The sequence below is a fragment of the Lissotriton helveticus genome, chromosome 3_1, assembly GCF_964261635.1.
Source record: "Lissotriton helveticus chromosome 3_1, aLisHel1.1, whole genome shotgun sequence".
Taxonomy (NCBI): domain Eukaryota; kingdom Metazoa; phylum Chordata; class Amphibia; order Caudata; family Salamandridae; genus Lissotriton; species Lissotriton helveticus.
In genome coordinates, this window is record NC_136061.1 from 276,154,265 (window position 1) to 276,168,473 (window position 14,209).

Below are 14,209 nucleotides of genomic sequence, written 5' to 3' on the forward strand. Positions count from 1 at the left end.
ATTTGGAATTCACAGCCAACATTAGTTCAGACAGTAACGTTTCAAGATGTCCAGGTATACATCAAAGAAAGCAGAATAGAAACTAGGGCACATAGAAAACCCACGCGGCAACACAGTGTTGCATGCAGCCCGTGCCCATCCTCAAAATCTTATTCATAGTATCCCCTATGGGGAAATGATAAGACTGAAAAGAATCTGCAGCAATAGTGAAGATTTAATAATAGCACAACACGCAAGCAAGACCAGATTTTTGGGATACACAGGAAATGCTTTGAGGCAGCTAACACTAAAAGCCAGGTGCTACAGAGGGCAGACCTACTCAAAGGTACCCGACCCCAGACATCAACTCCGACACTAGTGGCAGTTCCAATCATTCCCGATACATCAGGAGACACTTTCAGAATGATAATTGGGTTCAGCAGGCAACAAAAAGCAATTAATAAAATCATTCAGAGAAACTGGCTATAGTGTTGAATGACACAACAATAGGCCATTTTCTACCCACAAAATATGCCAGTACGTGCAGGAGAGCCCCATCTATGAAAGATGAGTTGGTGCAGAACAATCCGGTCAGCAATAATGCCGGGACTTGGTTGGCCCAACGAAAAGGGTTTTTCAAACGTAAGTCATGAAAGGCCTGCCAATTTGGTAGCACCAGAACAACATACAAAACTCTATTCAGTTCACAGGAATACTCCATTGACAAAGCCCTGACGTGCAAAACTGAGTATGTTGTTTATGTGCTCGAGTGCCCCTGTGGTCACAGGTATGTGGGAAGTACCAGACTACAGGGGCACAAGAGGATATTGCAGCATATAAGAGCCATCAGAACCAAAGACCAAACATACCCAGTGGCTCGCCACTTCGGTGAACGCCACCAATCTGATCTTAGTGATCTGAAATACTTCCTAATTGATGCCGTACAAGCCAGCAAAAGAGGCGGAAACAGAGAGAAAGGCCTGCGCAGGTTAGAAATGCGGTATATTCTGGAGCTAGATTCCAATCACCCTGGGGGATTAAACATCACTGAGGACTTTTATATGTCTGCCACACACAATATATATTGGGAATGCTCGCTTCATATACACTCGGAGTCAAGATATTTAGATCTGGATTATCTTCAACCCAAAATGTAAAATAGGGAAGAAGGGGCCAGTCTACTTGATTAAACACTCAAAAACAATATGTTTTTTTTTATATTATATCTATTGTTTTAGCTCTTTTAGCAATCTGAAGACACTAAGGGGTAGGATTTTTTAACACTTGCTCTTTAACTTTTTAGTTAAGCACTCATGCACTTTTGTAGCTCATGTTTACGGTAGAAAACCAATTGGTAAAACTGCTAACGCAAGTACCCGCTTGGTGAAAAGAAAATGAAAACATTTGAAACCACGGTTAAATCAGAACTGTATTTTGCACAATTTGCACAAAATTTATTTTACAATGATGTTCTTTTATCACAGTTTTTAGCAAGAATATATTTCATGATATAATTGTCTTTATTGTGAAGGCAGCTAATCTGTTGAGAGTCTGGATATTCAGGCAGAAATGGTATTTAACCCCTTCAGTGCTAATGACAAGGGTAACTCGTCATGTAGTTCCCATTGATTTCAATGGAAAGTCAATGGACCTACATGCATACCCCTTAGCAGCCAAGTGGTTAAAACAAGAGGTAAGTGTGCAGTCATGTCGCTCACACACTGACCGGGTAAAACAATCATTGAACAATCATTGAACAATCATTAGATGCAGTACTGTATTTTTGCACAATTTGCACACCTTGTATTTTACAAGGATGGATTCTTTACCACAGGCTTTTAGCAAGCATTGTTTTATGATAGAATGATTTTATGGTAAAGCTAGCTAACCTGTTGATGGGGTAAAGAACAATATTTGAAACCAGGAGTAAATTAAGCAGCCAGGTAGACCATATAATGACATCGCCGTAAAACCGCTAAATTGTGTTCTAATGATGTTAATTAACATACCAAATTTTTAGGGGTTTATGTTAAAGTAGAAAACAAATGATAAGTTGTCTATGATTACAGCTGCATTTTTCTTGTTTGAAAGTACTTTGCACTTTAAATCAGGGCGAAAAAAACAAGATAAAAATCAAGTGTTGACTGGTTTTGCACGTCATGTGATCAAGGCCCTCCGGGGCTGACACGCGTTATGGCTGCCATGTACCTTGTGGAATAGAGAAAACTTTAAGCACTTACTTTGAGGTCCGCGTGCCATCTTTTCAACAAAGGAATGCCAGTGGCGTGCCTTGGAAATATTCATATAGAGACACCAGTTTGAAGGAAAAGCAGAATATTTCTTCCTTCATAAATCACGGCGCATTTCGGCTGTGAAGTGGCCTTGTGACCAAGGCCACTTGACAACGTGTCGTGATTTATGAAAGAATAAATCTTCTGCTTTTTCTTCAAACTGGTGTCTCCGAGAGCGTGCTTTATGCCGCTTTGTGCACGCTACGTTATTGCAGGAAACTCGGCCGGCGTAAGGAGTGTCTGAGATATATATATATATATATATATATATATATATATATATATATATATATATATAACCAAAAGTTCTCTCCAAGGAAAGAATTGAGTCGCACTCCTTACAGTGACACTTTCATTCATTAGACTTTTAGCGCTGGCATATCCGTTTCTGTCAATCACGAACTACGCGGGAGCACTTTTAAGGTGACCAAGGCTATGTGACAGTGCAAGGTGAGTGGTGTCAGTGAAGTGTAGGGACCTATTAATGTGTGGGAAATAAATAGCTAAAAATCCTCTGGCTAGTGGAAAAAAACAATTTATTCACTTCCCTAGCAGTAAAAATCCACTGGTAGTTTTAGCTTCAGGGCTAAAACTACCAGTGGATTTTTACTGCTAGTTTTTAGGACTGTAGGCATATCATACTTAGAAACCGAGCATTTTCTAGTAGGGGCCATTAGAAGGTCCTGATGAGTAAGCAGTAGGGGACTGCTTACGAAACATGTAGACCAGGTAGCTAGCTAATTGCTCTACCTCAAAACCCCCTTCTTAACGTCCCCAGCTAGGGAAGTGAATAAATTGTTTTTTTCCACTAGCCAGAGGATTTTTAGCTTTTTATTTCCCACACATTAATAGGTCCCTACACTTCACTGACACCACTCACCTTGCACTGTCACATAGCCTTGGTCACCTTAAAAGTGCTCCCGCGTAGTTCGTCAGGTCGTAGCACGCCCCGCCCCGTAGAGGGACGGGAAGACCCCAATGATGAAGCATGACACTAAAGGATTTTTTTAGTGTGTGAGGGGTATTTTAACAAGCACATTGTGCTCTCATCTTTACCACCCGAAGAGAGAGTTTATCTTTTTCAACCACCCACATGTTAAAACAAAAATAAAAATTTAAACCACCACACATTGATAGAATCTCTTTGTTTATGCATATCGAATTGGAGGGTGATTCTGTCAATACCTCTACACTTCCTCTATTGTTTTGGGCGCCTCGACAGGCCACATATTTGAGCATGCTGGTACTTCTTGTTCGTTCTCAGTCCAACAATTATTTCCCTCCGGTGTGTGATGCCGTTTATTTTAGCAATATTTTTTATATATATTTTTTTAATGAATATATATTCTAAAAGTCTTGGGGAACATTAAACCTAAAAAAAGATATTGCAAATGTATATTTATTTAATCTAAAGGTCTTTGGGAAAGCCAAATCTAAAAAGTTATATATACAATAATTCTTACCTGCAGGCACATTCAGCCAGCCATCTTCACTGGTCTGTTATTGTGACATTAACAATTTCCTTTCGATCCAATCTAGCATAGGGCAGTGCCCACTTCAGCCAGTACCTAACTTCACAGGGAGTGGCGCCATCCTATTCTTTCACAAGGAACTCAACCACAAATAAAGTAGTTCTCTTACGTGCCAGGGACTACAATGGCAATGTGTGCTTTTCACCAATTTCTTTTTATAGATTAATGAGGGCCTAACAGCTTTCCCTTAAATAACATTTTCCAAAAACCTTGAAAAAGCAAAACAAGTACTGACAAAGTAAAAAGGCTGGCAGCCAACGCCCGAACTACTGGCTTTGCCAATGTTTTTTTAAATATGTGGGACAGTTTGAGACCAAAGCTATCCAGACCAAATTTGAGCCTCTTTGTTGGAGATTCTAAAAGTACCTAGGGACTGTTGATTTCTGTGGAGGGAACAGAGAAAAAAGCCAAAATGTTGCAATATCGTCAGTTATTTGGGAAAAATGAAAAAAAGTGTGTTGCACTAAAAATTAAATCAACAAAAGGTTTGCTGTGCTCAGATCATCACCTACCTATCTTTCAGAACAGGGATAGTTCTTTATTTAAAAAACACACAGAAAAAACAAAAACACTAAAGTTTTTAGGTCGAGCTTGCGCGAGCATGTGCTAACCCATGCGCTCTCACTTGCGAGGCTCTTGTATTCAATAATGAGCCTTGAAACCGCCCTTTACTTACCATTCGTGGTCATCATTGTAGCTCTTTTTTACTGCCTTCTCATTGGGCAGTGCTTGCCATACGTCACTTCCTTTTCGGTCTGCAGTGCACCAAATAAGTACAGATTAATTAGCTGTGATTTAGAGCTCATCCGCTGGCTATCTGCTGCTCAACCCTTTATTCAGGTACTATTTGCCCTGTGACGCGGTCAACAGTGGCCGCATCACAGGTCTCTTTTTAAAAGTTTATGAGTTCCTGCAGTCCCGTTCCTATTTTTCTTTTCCTTCCTCACCTCCCTCCTATCTCACAGTTTAAAATGTTCACCCACTGGAGGGGGTGCATGAAGCGACATGCTGTTGATGCAGAGTACTACTCAGGTGGTTCTCGTTGGCGGAAGAGTCCCAACAAACAGCTTTCTTCTAATTCGCCTCAGCCTCTAATGTGGCTCACTATATGGCGCAGTAAGAATCGGTACCGCCCTCAACTTTATGCGCTATACAAATGTAATAATAATAATAATAATTGTCAACAAACACCACCCTGCTGGCCCGCCTACAGGTCCTGCAGAATACCGCTGCAAGACTGGTGCTTGATCTTCCCTCCCGCACCCCTTCACTACCCTGCTTAAAAACCTTACACTGGCTCCCAATACAAAAACGTATTAAATTCAAACTATGCTGCCTTGTCCACAAATCCATCAATGGGCATGGCCCGGCATACCTTGAACAAAAGCTTACGGTCTACCACCCGGTGAGAACACTCAGATCATCCACCAAGTCCCTTCTAAGTGTCCCCAGGGTACGTACGGCCAGAAACGGCGACAGGGCCTTCAGTAAAACAGCACCCGAGGCCTGGAACTCCCTTCCCCTCCAGATTAGGACGGAACCCGACTACCTGAGATTCCGCAAACAGCTAAAAACATGGCTTTTTTAGATCTGCTTCTGCCATACCTGGGTTTCTGCTAGGAGTTTTCTGCAAGCGCTCTGAGACCTTCGGGTGATTTATGCGCTATACAAATGTAATAATAATAATAACGCTACTGTCATGCACTTATAAACACCTGAGAGCTATTTGGTGCCAAGCCAGGGCGCAATATAAAACCGTCGACCGGCATTGTCTGCTTTTTGCCATGGGCCCCATGTTGAACACGGTGCCACTGACTGTTCAAGTAAGTATTGTGCGTGCTTCCGCAGCGTGTAAGCACATTATTTCAAACTTGCTAGCAATAAATGTTTTGGCAGCACGCAAATTCCCCCTGAATTGCTGGAGTAGTGTCTACAGTTTTCCGCAAATGAGTCCTGCACATGCACCTTTGGCAAATACAGGCTAAACAAACCACCTTCCCTGTTATTTCTCCCCTCCCATCTACCTACCCGCAGTGCTTTAATTGGTCCGGTACTCACCGGTACCGAGTACTAGCACTTATTAGATTTATCACTCCGAGTACTGGCACTTCTATGGTAATGAGGAGAGTACTGGTACTCATGAAAAGATAGGCTCCTTGGCTGTGAGAGCTGGTGAGGAGGAGTGGAAGGTGTCTCTGGCAGCCAAGGCGCCACTTCTGTAGCCCTGAACTGAGCCCCAGCTAAGCTATTCAGCAGGGCTCATTTGAATAGTGTCTGGGTGTTCACTAGCATGCTTTGTTTGATAGAGCAGGGTCCATTAAGGTCCTGTGCTGTCAAATACATTCACACTATTGTGTGCATTTGTGCAAATGGAATCATAGCAGTCCCCTGGCAGTGGCAATTTAAAAAACCATGGTAGGTAAAGAGTATACAATGGCTTTTACCATACTTGAGTCTTTTGTGTGTCTTCTTATGTTTGTGTATTTGCCTGAATTTGTATGCCTGTTTTTTGTAAGAAAAAAGCGAAAGAGAGAGAGAATCAAGACACTCTCTGGAGGTTTTTTTTAAAGAAAATGGGTGGCACTTTGTATGTACATGTCTGCTCATTGACAAAAGTACATGTTAGAAATGGGATTTTTGGTAGGCTAGGGCATGTGCCAAAGCCAGGCAGAAACCACCACTCTAGTCAGGATAAGGGAGTTACACTCCTAAAATAACCCCAGCTAACTCCCTTGGTAGCTTTGTAGAAAAGTGTAAATTCTATGTTAGCATAAGCAGCAGCCATTTTGACTGTTGCATCCATTTAGTTTCTGTTGTGTTCATTTGCTCTCTGTTGTTTGTCTTTTTGCCCAGCCTGTGTCCTCTAACTTTAGCTGACCTCTCTGACATGGTCAATCTGATGTACATGCTGGGAGGTTGCAGCTGCTGGTGCACCTGTTCTTAGATGATATCAAGTAATTACTTATTGCCGCCATAAACATTCCTTATTCCATCTACTGTTCTCTTGGTCACCCATCTGTTCTTGCTGCCTGTAGCTATTACCGTGTTTAAACCACGCCCCCCTCGAGGCCACGCCCCCTTCTGGTTGTATAAATAGAGCGCTGATCCACGAGCGCGCCAGAATACCGCCACCCTCCTGAGGCACAACCGGGAGATAGATATAGCGTCTTTTGCACTTCTCTGATTTTAAAAATTGTTTATACTCTGTTTTAAAAACTTGCACTTTACCTGCCCAGCCCCTGCCTGAAAAGCATCCCCAGCAGCGGTTCCAGCGCTGAGAGGGAGAGCTCGCGGGAGGCTCGTCAGGCGCCATCGGCCACGCTGAGTCGAGGGACACGCCCCCCTCGAGGCCACGCCCTCTCCCTGTCCCATAATAATGTGCATGTACCGGAGGCGCAGCGGGCGCGACGATTGCGCGGCGAAGGCGCGCATAAGGCAAGCTCGTCTGCGCTCGTCCGCGCCGAGTCCGGGCCTAGGGCCAGTCTCCCTGCATCGCAGCCCTCAGACCCCATATACTACAGTGCTCACACCCTCTATAGCCTCAGGGCCCCCACTAGCAACTGTTGTCAACACAGCTATCAAGCTGACACTCTGCTGCCTGTCTGTCCCAAATGCCATAACCTCTTTAAACCCAAAATATCGACTGAACTGCTAAATGACTTCCGCATGTTCGTATTGAACTGCCGCTCCCTCCCTAAACATAAGGACGAAATTGCGCTTTTAATTGAAGAGCACACGCCAGATATACTATTCTTACAGAAACCTGGTTATCCCCCGACGCGGAGCCAGCGGTCATAGACGCCCTCTCACCAGGCTTCCAAATTTCTCAGCAAGATCGACCGGAAGGCAGAGGAGGAGGCCTGGCGATAATTCACAAACAACAGTTTCACTGTCGAATAGTCCCCGAAACCATCCTGAACTGTGAAAGCCTTACTTTTAACATTGAACTTTCACCTAACAGTTGCCTTTCTGGCACCCTTATCTACCGCCCCCCTGGCCCCCGAAGCAGTTCCACGTCAGTCTACCTTCAAGCGCCTCTATACCACATCCAATTTCATCCTGCTAGGAGATTTTAATCTTCACTTCGACTCAACATTAGATCATACAGCTGCTAACTTGACAGACGACTTAGCAGCTCTAAAACTCACTCAACGAGTCACTTCCCCCACCCACGTGAAGAGGCACCTGCTGGACCCGGTTTTTAGCAACTGCCTCGACCTTTTAACCAGCCCACCTATTCCCTTGCCCTGGACGGACCACTTCCTTATCCCCATTAGCTGGACCGCGCCCAAACCCCCTGAACCTTTGCCCACCATGAGATTCATGAGAGCTTGGTCTCACCTAGCAGTTGACAATTGGACTAGCAAACTCGCGGAGAATCCACCTCTGATTGAAGACAAGCCTGGCATAGCAAACCAGGCATACGCCAACTGGATCACTAACTCGCTAGACATCGTTGTCCCAAAAAAAGAAATCACGCTCAAACGCCCCCACAAAACTGCCCCATGGTACACAGATGTTCTGAGACACAAGAAACGACTCTGCAGGAAATCAGAAAGACGCTGGCGTTCTGATTATTCCACAGACAACAAAACCCTGTATCGTGAAGCTATCAGTGAATACAAAATACTGATAAAAGTGGCCCAGGCCACATACTTCTCTGAGAAAATCTTGCTTGCCAAATCCAAACCCAAAGAAATCTTCCGGATTATCAAACAATTATCAAAACAATCCCCGTGCTTGCAGGCGGAGAAGTCCATCACTCACTGTAATAATGTCGCTGAATTCTTTCATCAGAAAATAAGCTCCATCTACTCTGCCTTTCCCCCGAAAAATCCCACTCCTTCAGCCCCTTCTTTTTCCCCCACAGCCTCCCCCCCCCAACCAACACTTACCCACGCTGACCCACTTCCCCCTGTTGGATCTCGCCTCCCTTGAACCCTTAGCATGGAAAGTAAAATCCGGCTCCCCTAATGACCCAGCCCCGCCAGACATAATAATGGCAGCCGCGCAGACGATCCTGCCCATCATAAGGGAGGTTCTAAATGCCTCCATCTCTTCTGGCACGGTCCCTACAGTATGGAAGCAGGCCATGGTCAGAGCCCTATTGAAAAAGCCTAACTTGGACTCTATTGACCTGAGTAACTATCGTCCCATATCCCTGCTCCCATGGATAAGTAAGATCTTGGAGAAATATATAAATCAACAACTAACAAACTTCCTTGAAGATCACCACCTACTGGACCCTACCCAGACGGGCTTTAGACCGAAACATGGGACCGAGACCGCCCTCCTCATGGTCACCGAGGAAGCCAGAAAAATCCTGGATCAGGGAGGATCAGTGGCAGTGATCCTCCTTGACCTCAGCGCGGCCTTCGATACGGTCAGCCATGACACCCTGCTGTACCGTATGTCCCAGGTCGGGATTAAGGATAAAGCATGGTCCTGGTTCCAGTCCTTCTTAGAGGACAGGTCTTTCCGTGTGTTCGAAGGTGAATCTGTGTCCACCAGCAGACCTTTGAAATGTGGAGTCCCCCAGGGCTCCTCTCTAAGCCCTGCACTCTTCAACCTGTACATGAGGCCACTAGCTGATGTCGTCCGCCCATTTGGGATTAAGATAATCTCTTATGCGGACGACACGCAGCTGGTGGTCTCCTTGACGCAGGTAGCCAATCCATCGGCTAGGGGCGGGCTTAGAGAGTGCTTAGAGGAAGTGAAAACTTGGATGTCCCTATCGTCCTTAAAACTGAATGGGGACAAAACCGAGCTGATGCTCCTAAGCCCCCCCAGACCTCAGCATCCCGTCCTCCCTGTGGCCGCCTAGTCTGGCCCCCCCGCCTACCCCCAAAAACAGCATCAAGAGTCTCGGAGTCTGGCTCGACAGATCTCTGTCCTTTAGTGTACAAGCCACAAAACTCTCAGCCACATGCTTTGGCATCATGAGGATGCTAAGGAGAATTCTTCCTCTCCTTGCCCTGGAGGCCAGACAAGCAGCTGTACAAGGTCTAATTCAGTCACGCCTTGATTTTAATAATGCACTTTACCTTGGGGCCCCGGAATCCACTCTGAGAAGGCTTCAAACAGCCCAGAACTGCGCAGCCCGCATTTTACTTGACATCCCCCGCAGACAGTCAGTGAGGGCCGTATTGGTAACCCTCCACTGGCTGCCAGTGCGTCAGAGAGTTATGTTCAAGGCCATGTGCATAGCCCATCAGGCCTTCTGGAACACTGGCCCCAGGATCACTCGGGACCTAATTACCCACTACACGCCCAATAGAAGCCTACGCTCTAGTCAGACCTTCCTTGCTGTGGCCCCCAGAATAAAAAGATGTAGATCCGGAGGCAGGTCTTTCTCACACAACGCTGCTAGGGCCTGGAACGCCCTTCTGTTGCATCTTAGAGCTAACCCTAACCTTTTAGCCTTTCGTAAACAGCTGAAAACCTTTTATTTCACCCAGTCTAATTAATTCCACTTTTTCCTCCCCACTGGCCATAGTATGGGTCCACGGTATTATTAGCGCTTGGACGCCTCCGGGCAGCAATTCGCGCTTTACAAATACACATCCAAATACACATCCAACCTGTTTCCTCCAGTTTTCCTTCCCATACTGTTACACTGCAGCAAACTGTATATAAAGGTGATGGTTTCTGTGTTCAATGTACTTCCTCCCACAACACTCGAGGGTGTTGTTCGGATGCGGTCCTACTCATGAGTGACTAATAAACTTGGTTTGTTTTACTTCAACTCCAGTGCCGATCTCTCTTTTGTTAGTCTTTGGACCCGTGGACGAGAGGGTGCCCCTGCACCAGTGTGCCCTCATGGAGGTAGATTTCCACAATTGGTGCCCAACGTGGAACCCCATCGGAGACACAGCCGTCTGAAGGAGCGGCAAAGACTGAAGGCAGGTATTGTGGGGATTTTACTCCCTTTTTTTGTAATTTGTTTGAATAAGTAACATTTTACACATACTTGTGACGCATGCCTGTTTTTAGCAAGTTTTGTAAGTGGTGCTGTTGTTGCAGTACAAAAAATGGTTTGGAACAAAGTCAACCAGCTCCTCCAGAGGGATTGCCGAATAGAGATATGTATGTAAAATATGGTATTTCTCCCATAATGTATTGCTCATTATGGAATACACAAAGAAGGAACCCGATCTACAGTTGCCACTGAATGGGTTGTTTGATTTTAAATAGGTTCAGCATTTTGTGTTTGTTCAAAAGGAGGAGTAGACAGGACATGTTTGATAGTTTGCCTATGTAGGATATGGAAGTGCGAGAGAGAGCGAAGAAAGCGGAGGCTATGGCAAAGAAAGAAGAAAGGAAGACGATATATCAGAAATGTGTTGAATTAAGAGAAAAAGAAGTACAAGAAGGAATAGAACAGGAAGATGGAGTAAGTAGATTACAGATTAATGGCCAGGATCCCATTAGACGTCCTGTCTATCCAATAGTTACCATGCCTCATGATGATAGCATCATATTAGAGCGGCTCCCGCCCCAGTGTAAATCTTCTGTTCCGAGTGCCCCAAAAGGAGGTGCTTCTGATGAGGAAATCTCTTCCACTGAAGAGACGGACAAAGATAAGTGATCCATGCGGCAGACCCGCTCTACTTTGTCTAGTGACAAAAAAGATAGGTTGAAGGCTTGTGCTAGAGAGGAATCTCGTCCTAAAACAACAGCGACGATCCTCACAAATACAGTTCAGGCTTGGGAAGACGGAAACATTTTTTTTTTTAGAAAAGTTTTGTTGGGAGATATTATATAATTGGCAACTCTGACGAATCAGGCCCAAAGGATTTGAATGCAGATTATAAGCAGTTGGGAGATGGGGCTTACCCATTCAAAAACATATCTGACACAATTAGACAAGCGGTTAAATTATGCGATGACACATTAAAAATGAAAAAGGAAAAAGAAGTAGCTAAAAAGCAGCAAGCAGGCATTGAGATAACAGAATCTCAGACAGAGAAGATGAATATTCTGGTGGATGCAAACAATCTTAGCAGTAGAGAGCCTGCTATGAGACCAATGTGTGAAGCCGCACGCCTATATGTTCCCTGAAGGGTGCGGGGACAAGCGAGGATAAGGATTCTGATGATGCAAAGGGTTACTTCTTATATAATTGGGTTTATACTACCTGGAGTAGAGCAGATATCATGGCCCTTAAGGCTGCCTTGCCTGACCCCCAGAAAAACCCTACCGCCTTCTATGAGGAGGTGGGGCAGTCATTACTTATTGCACTATGACTTCTAGTGGATATAGATATGTTCTTTGGGCTTATTCTACCTCCTGATATGTTGAGAACAATACGTAAAATTGATGACACCACGGCATTTGGTGACACTTGGGCAAAATTAGAAGAAATGCATGAAGATAGGCTACCTGCTCAGAAGCCCCTACAGGAGATATTAGATCTTCCTAAAGCTATTGTGACTAAATTAAAAAGTCTCATACCCCCTAAGAAAATAGATTGGGCTACGATAGCGTCTTGTAAACAGAAAAAGGATGAATCAGTTTATGATTTCTTTCCAAGATTCAAGAAGACATTCCGTGACTTAAGTGGTCAATCCCTGACCGACGACATGGGCAAACATCTGTTTGTTGACAAATTTGTAGCTAATATGTTACCAGAAATATCCAGTCGTCTTCAGGCCAGTGAAAGTTCTTGGACAACGTCCTCTCCAGTTTCTCTTTTGACAATGGCACAATATTATGAGCGACAGGAGGGAGGATTTGAAAACAAAGGTCATGATGGTTCAGGCGTATGGTCCACTAGTTAGGAGAGGTGGGGGAGGTGGATGTGCAATGTATATCCCCGGAGCACTCACTCTACTTCGGGTGAATTTGTCTCCTGACCAGTGTGCCTATTGTAAAGAGACTGGCACTGGTGTTCAGAGTTCCCCCCTTTTATGAGGTCAGCAGTATCAGCGCAGAAGGGGTAGTATGTTGGGTAGCTGTGCGCCATACAAGTGTAACAAATAAAAAATAAATAAATGAGAGGGTGTCCAGGGAACGTAGGAAGCAGGGGTGGTGCAGGTGCTCGCCCCGCTTCGAGGCAGTTGAGCAAGGACCTAGCTAACCCAATACCTTTGACAAGCGACATCATATCAAATGACTGACTATTCTGCTGATGTACACCCAGATTCCGATTATGCATACGGATACCTAGGACGGGGTGCGGGACCGGTTGAGTTGCCTGTAGACCAAATGGGTCCTTATGTTTACGCACAAGTCTTGGGATCCACTGATCGGTTTCTGGTTGATACAGGGGCTACCCTTAGTGCCCTGTCTAAAAGATGGATTCCTAGGGCTCCCATGTCTGGGCCAATGATAACATTGATAGGGTTCGATGGCACACCTACACCTAGCCCATAATCACAGCCACTCTACTTTGGACTTGATAAATTTGCTACAACATGCCCATTCTTGTTTTCCCCTAACACTCCAGATAACATTGTAGGTTTCTATATGCCTAAATATTTTCGTGCTACAATACGCTGTTCTCCGGAAGGTGTATGCTTTATCCTTAATAACAATGATCCGTTAGTTGACAGGTCCTGCCTTATCAAAGGGGATGTTGCTCTGGCGTCGCTACCATGCACCCTGTGGGCTAGATCAGATACTGATGTGGGTTAAATAGTTATTCCTCCCGTACTAATTAGAACAGGAACAGGATTAGAACAGGAAGTACTAAATAGAGTGAGAGAAGGTGCCTCATTGCCTCAAAAAGGATTGGCCCTTATTCAGTATGTAGATGATATTTTACTCGCTTCTGACACTCCTGAGCAATTTGAAGAAGGTACATTATTACTGCTATCATTTCTTGCATCACATAATCAGAGTCTCTAGAAAGAAAATGCAATATTGTAGACCGCAGGTTACCTTTCTAGGTCACCTCCTGTCTAAGGAGGGATGTGCTCTCACACCAGATCACATCCGAACCACTCTAGACACTCCTGTACCCCGTACTCCAAAAGATGTCCGTGCATTGATTGGCCTTACTTCCTTTTGTAGGCAGTGGATCCACTGTTTTTCGCAAAGACACCCCGATGACCCTCCCATGGATCACTGATTCGCAGAGCGCCTTTCAACAGTTACGTAAAGCCCTTTGTTCTGCACCAGTATTAGGAACCCCAGATTACACTAAATCATTCACGCTCTATGTCTACGAAAGGGAATATTGTGCCCTCTTGGTCTTAACACAGACACAAGGCAATAAACAATGACCGTGTGCCTATTTTTCAGCTGTACTTGACCCAGTTGCTCGCGCGCTGCCTGGATGTTTCCGAGCAGTGGCAGCAACGGCTGTATCTATAAGCAAGAGTGAAGGAATAGTTCTGTCACACAAACTGCTTGTGTTAGTACCCCATTCAGTTGATGCCTTACTAAACCAAACGAAGACGCAGC

The 14,209-nt window shown here is 44.8% G+C and overlaps 1 protein-coding gene across 3 annotated transcripts in view; it reads right to left on the bottom strand.

Moving 5' to 3' along the window:
* Positions 1-14,209, bottom strand: part of USP32 (ubiquitin specific peptidase 32) — a 1,745,589-nt gene that overhangs the window by 1,542,083 nt on the left and 189,297 nt on the right. The gene's annotated exons all lie outside the window — the stretch shown is intronic.